The sequence below is a fragment of the Stegodyphus dumicola genome, chromosome 2, assembly GCF_044657685.1.
Source record: "Stegodyphus dumicola isolate Sdum_Otavi_A_Nest chromosome 2, ASM4465768v1".
In the NCBI taxonomy this organism is placed as follows: domain Eukaryota; kingdom Metazoa; phylum Arthropoda; class Arachnida; order Araneae; family Eresidae; genus Stegodyphus; species Stegodyphus dumicola.
This window is the reverse complement of record NC_140769.1, coordinates 212,901,541-212,913,498: the sequence shown is the minus strand read 5'-3', so window position 1 is coordinate 212,913,498 and position 11,958 is coordinate 212,901,541.

The window sequence follows — 11,958 nt, the reverse complement described above, 5'->3', positions numbered from 1 at the left end:
GCAAGTAAATAAAATGCTTACACAAATGAATAAAATACTCCTCATATTACCATTTCGACGTTTCATATACAGATAATTTGACTAAAACCTGATAAAATTTATATTTTCTCTCTCATTGTAATGTTTCTTTATACTTTTATAAACGTTCTTCCAAATAAATGTTTCCACAAAATTATTACAATAGGTTCTCAAGCATTACCCTCTTAACCTTCTAAAACCGGGCCGAAATTCTCATATTATAGCTTTCAGACCAGCGCAATCCGAAACAGTTTTGCCCCCTCTTTGACATTTTCCTAATGAGAAAAGTCGTCAGTTCCCCTCCATGGATGAAGTAAAATTTACATGTTTGTCGGACGCCTACGTCCCATAGTAGAGGAGTTGCTAGATTTGCAATTTTTTCGATGATTATTTTGCTTTCATATTTAAGTGAAAGCAAAATTCTAAATAAATAGTGCATAAATAAATGTGCAGTACTGGATGCATATCCAGTGCACACTTTATTTAGAACAAAATGTATGCAATGTTTATATTTCATTCACTATTTCTAATCAATCTCGTAAATAATTTGTGAATTTTTTAACTTTGTTTTCACTCTTCATTTATATTCGCGTATTTTCGTATTAGAAATTAGCAAGCGAGAACAAAATTTAACAAAATATAGTAAATACAGACTAGATCTGTAAGTCTGCAGGCCGGAATGCGATTTTTAATAACATATTTTCATTAATAAAATAATGGTAATGACTAATTTAATGAAATAATAATAATAATATTTATTACCATTAGATGATTAGAATGAGATTCAATACAAATAGATTTTGAGATGAACTTACAGCAATAATAAAGCTTTACATAACAATAACAGAGATTTAAATCTGCTTTTTTCGATAATTTTGTTATTATAATATAAAAATCAAAATCCGAGATACATTGGTTGCGTTTAATAATTAATTTTAACAAATATTACATTGGACTATCAGGCAAAGAAGGTATATCTTTAACGAGAATTTTTCTTTGTAAAATTGGCTTTTGTTTATGTTAGCCGAGAAAAAAATTCGTGACTTATACATGCAATCATCAAAAGAATTTTGAGAACAGTTTTAAATGTTCATGAAAAATTAATTATACGTCAATTTCTTTCCATAGGTAGAAATTTCGTCTAAAACTATCGTTATATCCAAAAGTTGAAGTCTATTTCATTTTCAACGAATATTCTATTTGCACATAATATATTTTCCAATTTATTTTAGAAAGAGTAATCTTTCACGTTTTCAAAAGAATAAGGAAATATTGGGTGTTGATACCATGTAGTAAATTTGTTTTTTATATTTCTTCCAGTAATGAAAACGATTACCCTGCAATATTTTCAAAGCAAAATTAAGAAAACCGTTTACGCCAAATTGTGCATAAAGTATCTTCTCGTGTATATTTTTATTTAAAGTGTGGAATTTTCTCTTTGAAAATATCAAAAATCATGAAGAGCAAAATTAATTCATGAGAAATAACTTTGAAATGCAATAATTCCATTGTAATATGACATAGTGGATAAAAGTGCAATACAGTTTATTTATTCACAAATAATCCCCCTCATATGCGTAATTTATGTACTGTCGATTGAGAAATATAGGTTAGTAAATTAAACCGGTTAATTCAATACTTTTCCTTTATCAATATTTTTACCTGCTCTTCAGTAAAGCGGTAAAGGTGGCTGAACACTTATAGCTCGCTTGGATTTGAATCCCGGATAAATAGTTGGAGTCATGGTTTTTGTGTAACGTAAATGCAAGCCAGCTTCTCTTAGAAAGTCCTCCGCGAAGACATAACTCCCCTTATACAGGTAATCGTTGGGTGCTTTGATGTAATTCAGTAAGCGAACAAATTAATCCAATCAATACCGAAGAACGGGTTGATTACATGTGGAGTTTTCCACCAGGAATGTAAATGCGAGCAATTTTCTCTTAAAAAGGTTTACACGAAAGCATCCATTCCCTTAAGCAGATAGCGTTCGCGTGCTTTTCCGTAATCCAATCCTAATTTTCATACATTTAGTAGTAAGTTGACATACACCTTATTACAGACAAAATAACAACTTTTTTAAGATATTTTTTTATCAACTTGTCTGAATTCTCTCTATCTTTTGAAGAGTATAAGAATTTCAGCAAATAAAACTGGCCAAAATTTTATAACATTTAACTGATGTTTTGATTCAGTTTAGAAGTAACGTGAGCTTTACTGATATTTAAATATTTTTTGGCAGATCTCATCCTAAAAGAGGGTGTAAAGATAAATTGATTTTATTTAATTTACAATCAATGAAAATCATTGAAAGCAATCACTGAATGAATGAAAATCAGAAAAACTATTATGCATACAATTGTCTCTTATTTATCTCCTGATAAATCAGACAAAATTGCCTGCATAATAGAAGCACTTTGAAAGAGTTGACAGTTCTTAAGGGTTTTATGCACTCCACAAAACAATGTCAAAATAAAATCTTATTATTCATAAGTATGAAAAGGAAGTAAACGAGTAAACGATAAAAACGGTTTTACCTATTTTCTAGAAGGGCATTAAATCTAAAATATTAATCTATTCTTATTTGTTATGATTAAAGAACATTAAATATGGTAAGCTTAAAGAGCGTGCAAAATCGCTGACGTTTTAATCATAGCAAAAGTCAGTACTAAAAAAAATAGCATTAAAATTATGAGACAGATTGAGAAAGAGATGGCCTCTATTTAATTTTCAAGTATATTGGCGCGAGACGAAACCTGCGGTTTTTGCCAAAATGTAGCTAAACTGATAAGAAGAGGGAAATAATGCGTAGCCAGCGGCTACTCTGAGCAGCGACAATGGACCACCCAAAGATCTACAGATAGGCGATTCTCTAAAATGGGGAGGCCATGGATGGTACGACAGTTGTACCGATGCCGGCGTCTGAGAAAGTCATTCTCCTTGTACAACTGCTGTACCAGCCGGCTTCGAGAGGTTAATCGCATTTACGTTTACTCGGCTGGAGAACTCATTAAAGGACTTCTTACCACAATGCCCACAGTTGGATAATCTTCGGTTTCTGGCAAGTACTATCTTAGCTATTAAAAGGCAGCAGACCAACAATAAAGTGCTATTCACATTCAATGTTCGCATGTTTAGCTATTGTCTATTTTGCCTTTCTGCTCACTTTTCGAATATTTGATTTTGAGTGAAACGATCGTTAAGATAGTAGGTGCTTTGAAATTTATAATCATTCATCCTTTGGTATTTAATTAGGAAAATTCTCATCGGAAGACTCAGTGTGAAAGTAATTCAGCGAACAGGGAAGTACTGCTATATGCGGTAGAATTACATTTGCATAAAGGTATAAAACCGGCCCTTTAAAAGAGCTTCAACGTTTTCATATGAACGTGTATTTCTGTTGAAATTCAACTAGTTGCATAAGCACAAATCTTCATAATTTATTTTGAGATGGTGGAAAAACAGTGCTGACGTGTTATCAAGCTAAAAAAAAAAAAAAAAAAAGGAGGACTGTGCTATATCTCCCGTTCTACTGGGCCGATTGACAAAACTCAAACTGCGTTTTTCATGTCTCGAAAGCGCGACTTAGGAATATATTAGATTTATACATAGCACTATTCTAACGTAGGAATCTAACATAGGCATGTGTTGAAATCTTACTCCAGCTTTGGATTAGCGTGAAACGTGATTGTTTACAAGCTCTTTTGCGATTTCTAAATTTCTTTTGACTTTTTTGAAGGTGTTTTTATTATAACATTGCAGTTTTTGTTTAGTATTTTTATCACCTGATAATTATGGAAAATTGTGAGGAAGATGTAAAAAATAAAAGATCTTATATTCATCGACCAAAGAAAAGAAAGTTCCAGGGAAATCAGCATAATGATACAATGAATAAGAAGTGTGGTGTCAGTTCTTCGTTTAAAAAATTAAATAGTGACACTGTTTTGCCACCAAGAGATAAAGATAACTTTAGAGCCTAATTTTAGTGGTTATAGACTATTTCATTTGGATATCCTATTTCAATGTATTGAAAATAATTTATGTTGTAAAATTTGTAATGTTCATTTAAGTGAACTATTTCATCATGGTTTAAGCTCAAAATTTGAGTTACTATGCTCAAAGTGTTCATGTAAAAGAACTTTCAGAAACTCTAATATGATGGGTGTCCGAAAAAATATATCAGAGCTAAACAGAAGATTTACGTATGCAATGCGAACTCTTGGTCAAGGGAAAGCTGCTATGCAGTAAATACCCCAGGAATTCATATCCGGAATGGGGTCCTTGAGTTTAGAAGTTGGAATTTTATTGATGGGAGAGTAAACAACCCGAAAGTTAAATTTCTGCAAAATATGTGCAACTTTATAGCTAATTGATGGAAAGAAGGGAATAACAACAGAATTTTTATAATCTCCTAAAATAAGAGTGTGGCTTTTAGTGTGTTGAGATGAGAATTTTTTAACTGCTTGATTAATAATGTTAGGTGAAAAGCCCCTGTCAATAGCTATTGCTTTTAAATAATTTAGTTCTTCATCAAGGGCTAGTTTGGAGGAGCAAACTTGAAGAGCACGGAAAACATAGGAATAAAATGAAGCTAACTTTTGTTTAGTCGGATGACATGATTTAAAGTGTGGTGGAAGGCAAACCGATGAAGGTTTACGGTAAACTGTAGTACTGAAGTTGGATGTGTTGCGTGTGACCAGAATGTCGAGAAGTTCAAAAGTGAACTGAATAGCAGGATCAATAGAATTCATTGTTGAAAGAACTCTATTTAAATCATCTTTATTACCTTCAAACAGGGTAAAAGTATCGTCTACGTAGCGGAACCATGCCGGGAAGTTTAAAGTTTCAAACAATTTTGATTCATAATAATGCATGTAGATATCAGCCAGGATGGGACTGAGGGGGCTTCCCATGGCTAATCCCTCAGTTTGCTTGTAATATTTATTTTGGAAAACAAAATGTGTTTGTTTCAAACAGAGTTGAGTGAGAGAAATTAGCTCATCAATTTCGATGCAAGAGAAATGAAATTCGCGAAGTCTGGTTTCTAGACATCTTAATGCACCCTCCACTGGGACATTGGTGAATAATGATTTTACATCAAAAGAAACCATGAGTAAATTACGAGGAGAAATGTTTTTAACCTTTTTTACAAACTCTATTGAATTTTTTATGGTGTAAATGTTATTGTCTAATAGAGTGGAAAATCTAGAAACTAAATATTTAGCTAATGGATACGAGGCAGTACCTAAATTTGATACAATAGGGCGGAAAGGAATACCACTTTTATGAATTTTGGGAAGAACATATAATCTGGCACAATTCGCAACAGATGGGATAAGCGAATGTTTTAAGTTGCTTGAAATGATTTGCGAAGATTTGATCGCAGTTTTTATTTTGGATAAGTCCGAAGGTGAAGGATCTTTAGGGATCGGATTAGCTTAATTTAGCTAAGCTTAATTTTGTTGAATATATGCTTTTTTTTTCTTTTCAATATTCTTTAACACGAAAAAATATTTCAGTCCCCTCAGTTTTGTGTTAAATGACTTTCACTGTATATCTCTTGCACATAAATCCCTTTCTTACATAAAATATAACTGTAAGTATAGAATAACTAAATAAATTGTAAAGGAAGTTTAATTAGCAACTATGAAATCTTAAAAAAGTACATAGTATGAAATTTATAATGGCAAACATTAAAAATAGATGAAAGTAAATAAAATTTAAATTATAGAATATACTTTATAAAATTAATAATAAGTGGTTAAAATATATTTTTTAATTACTTAAAACATAGAAGTTATTTGGCAGAGATTGTTGGATATGAAATTACTACTTCAAATTTTCAGATTACTATTGTTCATATTTAAAGTCTCAACTTGCAGTCTTAATCCACATAACAACCATTGTAAAAATCACCCGTTATCATATTCCAAAGATCAGCAGCATACATTTTTTTCAAAATCGTGCATAATATTAAATATTGGCTTTTGATAGTCAAGTTGATACAAATAAGATGAACTGTTTTTATGATTTTAGACTAAGTTTATTCTTCCATTCACTTATTACAATATTTCATTTTTTATATGCTCGGCTATCCAAAATTTCAAGAGCTTTCCGGATATTTTTTTTGTCGAGTTTTTACTATACATACATTTCAGCATTTACATCGTCAAAATTACACAGACACATACTTGAAGTGAATTTACTTTTACAGCTAAACACAGGAACTGGAAAACAAAAAGTACTTATTCGGAGATTGTATTTCTTTTTCGTTCATGAAAATCAAAGTTCATTACACAAACATGCATTCACACTGCACAAGCATGTATGGAAATTCTTAATACATTTAGTAAATAAATCAGAAAATATTTTAATGTATAACAAATGAATAGTAAGTAACTAAGCTTTTAGTTAGTAGTTAGCTTTTAGAACTAGTTAAACTTTTATAAAACAGAGCATAATAACACAGTTACAAAGATATTTAATGTTATAAAGTTAGGTAATTTAGTAAATTTCAGTTGTTCATCAAAGCAATGAATTATGAAGTTCCTTGTGTATCTTTATAAATGAACTTTATTGCTGTTTTAAGCAACTTGAACAGCAATAAACTGTTCAAGTTATTTTAATAATTTTGAAATATATACACTAAAAGAAACAATAAAATGTATTAATCTATTTGTCAAACTTGATTTTGGCACGAAAGTCTGCAGAATGCTTCGTAGTTTTTAAGCACATAGAGGCACTGCAATTCTTATTCCTTGATCTGAAGTTTTCTGCAATTTTTTTTTTTTTTTATTTAAATTGCTGTATTGGCACACATATAATTTTTGTATAGTGGCTTCAGATGTGGATAAGTTTTTCAAACACTTTCGTTTATTTTACTGGCGTCGCTGAATTTTGCGATGAAATGCAGCACATTTATTGCCGAGTATCACCTTCCAGACTTTTCATACTGTTAATGTATACATCAGCAGTGAATTATTCTCCTCTTTCCTCAAATACACTACGGCGTTAAACAATAACCATTCACTAAAGATTTTGCGTAAATTTCCACTCATAATAATTTAAATTGCGAAAATCTCACAATTAGCACCTAAACACACTATTCAGGAGCACAATTCTTTCGAAAGCGCACCGTAGTAGTCAAAAGTGGGGTAGGCGTCTTGCCAAACTAGTCGATATTTCCGTGACGTCAAAAATTTGAAAAGTGGGGTAGGGTTTGGAAATACGCGTCTCCTTCCCTATGAGTATTAAGATATAGGTACTTTCGCCTCAGACGAAAGAAAAAAAAGTTCTGGGACTTGTATATATTATTTTCCATTTTTACTGTACGATACTGTGTCAAATCTACGATAATGTGTAAAAGATATGCCAAAATTATTAGTTGCTATTATAGCTTATCCAACGAAAACTTCATCTGTGGCCGATATATGGCGTTGTAGTGACCCAGTTATTGCATGAGAAATAATTATTTTTTATTTCATATATTTGTTCATGTGTTTAATTATTTTATAAAATTAACTTTAATATTTTGTTAATATTCATATTTATATTTAAATTTCTTTATGCTGAATGGCAACTAGTTCTAGTTCTGATTCATGATTGCTAGGTTTTGGTTTCAAAACGTTGCTCGTAGCGTCGCATTTCGATAGCTGGAAAATAAAATGCAATAACTTAGCTATTTGTTTATAATTCATGCTGTTACTAGTCATAAATTAATTTTAAACATTAGTAGCCAAGGCTACATCGTGGTGACCCTGATTAATTTTCGAAATGTCAACAAATGACTCTTCTGAAACTGCTATGAAAGATACGATACAGTCACCGGAGCTTCATAAGGTGAGTGTGAAAATACCTCCTTTTTGGATTGATAAACCGGAAATATGGTTTTTTCAAGTTGAAGCTCAGTTCAAACTTAGAAATATCGTTTCAGAAGAAACGAAATTTAATTATTTAGTTTCACAGCTTGAACCTAAGTTCGTCGAAAATATTTGGGACATTGTAACGAACGATAGTGCCACAAAATATTCGGATGCTAAAATTAGGTTATTACATTTATTCAAAGAAAGTGAAAATGTACGGATTAAACGTTTGATTACTGGTATCGAACTTGGAGACATGAAACCAAGCCAACGTTTGCAGAAGTTGAGATCAGTTGCTACTACAGATGTGTCTGAAAATCTAATCAAAACATTATGGCTGGAGAAGCTACCTGACTCCATAAAAATATATTATTAGTTAGTGATGAAGATGTAACCAAGTTAGCGTCTATGGCAGATAAAATTAGTGATATGAATCGGAAACCAGAAGTATTTAGTACTAATGCTCCTTCTGTTCCCGCAAATGATTTGTTGCAAAGAATTACCTTTCTTGAACAAAAAATTGATCAAGTAACCATTCGCTCAAGACGAAGGGACTCGGATTTACGTAATTCACGTTCACGATCTCGAAGCCAACCTCGTAAACGATATGACCCTACTGGCAAATTTTGTTTTTATCACTTTCGTTTTGGAGCAAAATTCATTCTAGAGAAATGCAAGCCTCCGTGTGCTTGGGTAAAAAACGATTTCAAAAACCAGGAAAACTCGAATCTGCAGTAGGTTCAGCGGCAAACGCTGCTGCAGAAAATATGAAGGATTGTCGCAAATTTCGTTTATTCGTTCGTGACCGAAGATCAAATTTGCACTTTCTTATTGATAGCGGAGCTGACGTAAGCATAATTCCTGCTACTTCACAGAATAAATGTAAAACTGAATATAAACTGTATGCAGCTAATGGCACAGATATTTCCACTTATGGCATAAAAACGCTAACTCTTGATTTGGGATTACGTCGTGATTTTCAGTTTCCATTCATAATTGCTGATGTCACAAAAGGTATTTTAGGAGCTGACTTTCTTCACAAATATAAATTGCTTGTCGATATAAATAAGAAAAAATTAATTGATGGCGTAACACAGCTTTGTGTCCAGTGTGATGTCGCTGCTATTTCCAGTGATTACTCAGTAACCACATTAAATAAATCCATAAAAATTTTCGATTTACTGTCGAAATATCCCAAAATTTCTAAACCTAACCTTTTTCCTACACAAATTAAACATGGTGTTACACATTTTATTTCGACTGTTGGTCAACCCGTTTATTCAAAGGCACGACAGCTCGATCCAAAACGCTTAGCTATAGCTAAAGAGGAATTTAAATTTATGCTTGACAATGGAATAATTCGTCCATCAAACTCCCAGTGGTCAAGCCCCTTGCACCTTGTTACGAAAAAGGATGGTTCATATCGTCCTTGCGGAGACTACCGACGATTGAATGCGCAGACGATACCTGATCGATACCCAATTCCTCGCATTGAAGATTTTCATCATATTTTAAGAGGTACAAATATTTTTTCTAAAATTGATTTATTCAAAGCTTATTTTCAAATTCCCATTGCAGAAGAAGACAAATGTAAAACGGCTATCATCACTCCTTTCGGTTTATACGAATTTAATGTAATGAGTTTCGGTTTAAAAAATGCTCCTGCAACGTTCCAAAGATTTATTCACGAAGTCTTTAGAGGATTAGAATTCGTTTTTCCCTATTTAGACGATATACTCATTGCATCCAGTACCCATGAAGAACACGAAAATCACCTTAAATTAGTTTTCGAAAGATTACATACATTTGGGTTAAGAATTAATGTTTCAAAATCTGTCTTTGCTGTTCCCCAAATCGAGTTTCTAGGCTACCTAATTACACCTAAGGGTTCCCGTCCTTTGCCAGAAAGAGTTCAAGCTATTACTAACTACAAACGACCAGAAACAATTCATGAACTTAGAACCTTTCTTGGAATACTTAACTTTTATCGTCGTTATATAAAGGATGCAGCGAAGAATCAAGCATTGTTACATGCGTATCTCAAGGGAGCTAAAAAGAGGGACAAACGTAAAATCGAATGGACTGAAGAAGCTGAAAAACAGTTTGAAACGTGCAAGAATGACCTGGTGAACACGGCACTGTTGTCTTTTCCCAATTCTGAATTACCTCTGGCGTTATTTACAGATGCTTCAGATACGGCGATTGGCTCAGTGTTGCAACAATATGAAAAAAAAATTAAGTGATACTCAGCAAAAATATAGCACCTATGATAGAGAACTATTAAGCATATATCTTTCAGTTAGACACTTTAAGCATTATCTAGAAGGAAGAGTATTTACAATTTATACAGATCACAAGCCCTTAATATTCGCCTTTCGTCAAAAACTTGACAAAGCAACACCTAGACATGCTCGCCAACTTCAATACATCTCCCAGGTTTCGACTGATATCAAATATTTAAAAGGTGAGAATAATATTGTGGCGGATACGTTATCTAGAGTTAATGAAATTTCATCGATAGATTATGATAAAATAGCTGATGAACAAACTCAAGATGAAGAACTGAAGAGTTTGCAAACCACTACTTCCTTGAATTTCAAGCAATGTTCTCTACCATCGGGGAAATATTTGTGGTGTGATACATCAACTAAACATGTTCGGCCGTATATTCCTCAGGCTTTCAGAAAACACGTCTTTCAAAGAATTCATGGTTTATCACATCCAGGAATAAAATCGACTATGAAATTAATGACATCAAAATTCATTTGGCCTAACATAAAAAAAGATGTACAGTTGTGGACAAGAACCTGCATTCATTGCCAAAAAGCTAAAATCAATCGGCACACCAAAACAAAATTAGGTGAGTTTGAAGTATCACCAGGAAGATTTTCTGTCATCCATATCGATCTCATAGGACCACTTCCACCATCTAAAGGGAATATTTATTGTCTTACTTGCATAGATAGATTTTCGAATTGGATGGAAGCAATTCCTTTAGAAAATATTTCTGCTGAGAACGTCGCAAGAACCTTTTATAGCAACTGGATTGCGCGTTTCGGAACGCCAAGTAAACTCATTAGTGATCGTGGATCCCAATTTAAAAGTGATACATTACGAGCTTTGTCCAAAATCTGTGGCATCAATTTACAACACACTACTGCCTACCACCCCTCGTGTAATGGCAATGTTGAGCGCCTTCATCGAACATTGAAAACAGCATTAAAAGCCCACAACAACATATCTTGGACGGACACGTTACCAACAGTACTTTAGGGTTTGTAAACTATTCAACAGCACTATTCAAGAAGATACCAATCATTCTATTGCGCAAGTAGTTTATGGCCAGAGTCTCAGACTTCCTGGCGAGTTTTTCAGCGAACCAAGTATCCAGACAGCATCGGAGACTTTTGCTAATAAACTCCAGAAACAGATGGAAGTTGTTGGACCGAGACTAATTCGTAAAAATTCATCTGAACAGATATTTGTCCATAAAGACTTAAAAACTTGTTCTCATGTGTTTCAGCGAATAGATCGGATAAAAAAAACCTTTGGAACCTCCTTATGAAGGACCATTTCCTGTTATTGATCGCAAGGACAAATATTTTACTATTAGCACAAAAGGAAAACATGTTAATGTATCCCTGGATCGCCTGAAACCAGCATATATTTTAGCTGAGGAAAATTCTCAGTTGATACAACCTGACTACAGTAATTTGCAGAGACCAGACTCAAATTCGGATGTGAATCAAAAACCTTCTCGCACAGGCAGAACTATACGTTTACCTGTTAGATTCAAGGACTGACTAAATTATTTTGATAGTGGTTAACACTGCAATACTAGTTACTACCTATTTCTCCATCTTCGTAACGTAACTTAGTTACTGGTGGGGGAGTAGTGTAGTGGCCCAGTTATTGCATGAGAAATAATTATTTTTTATTTCATATATTTGTTCATGTGTTTAATTATTTTATAAAATTAACTTTAATATTTTGTTAATATTCATATTTATATTTAAATTTCTTTATGCTGAATGGCAACTAGTTCTAGTTCTGATTCATGATTGCTAGGTTTTGGTTTCAA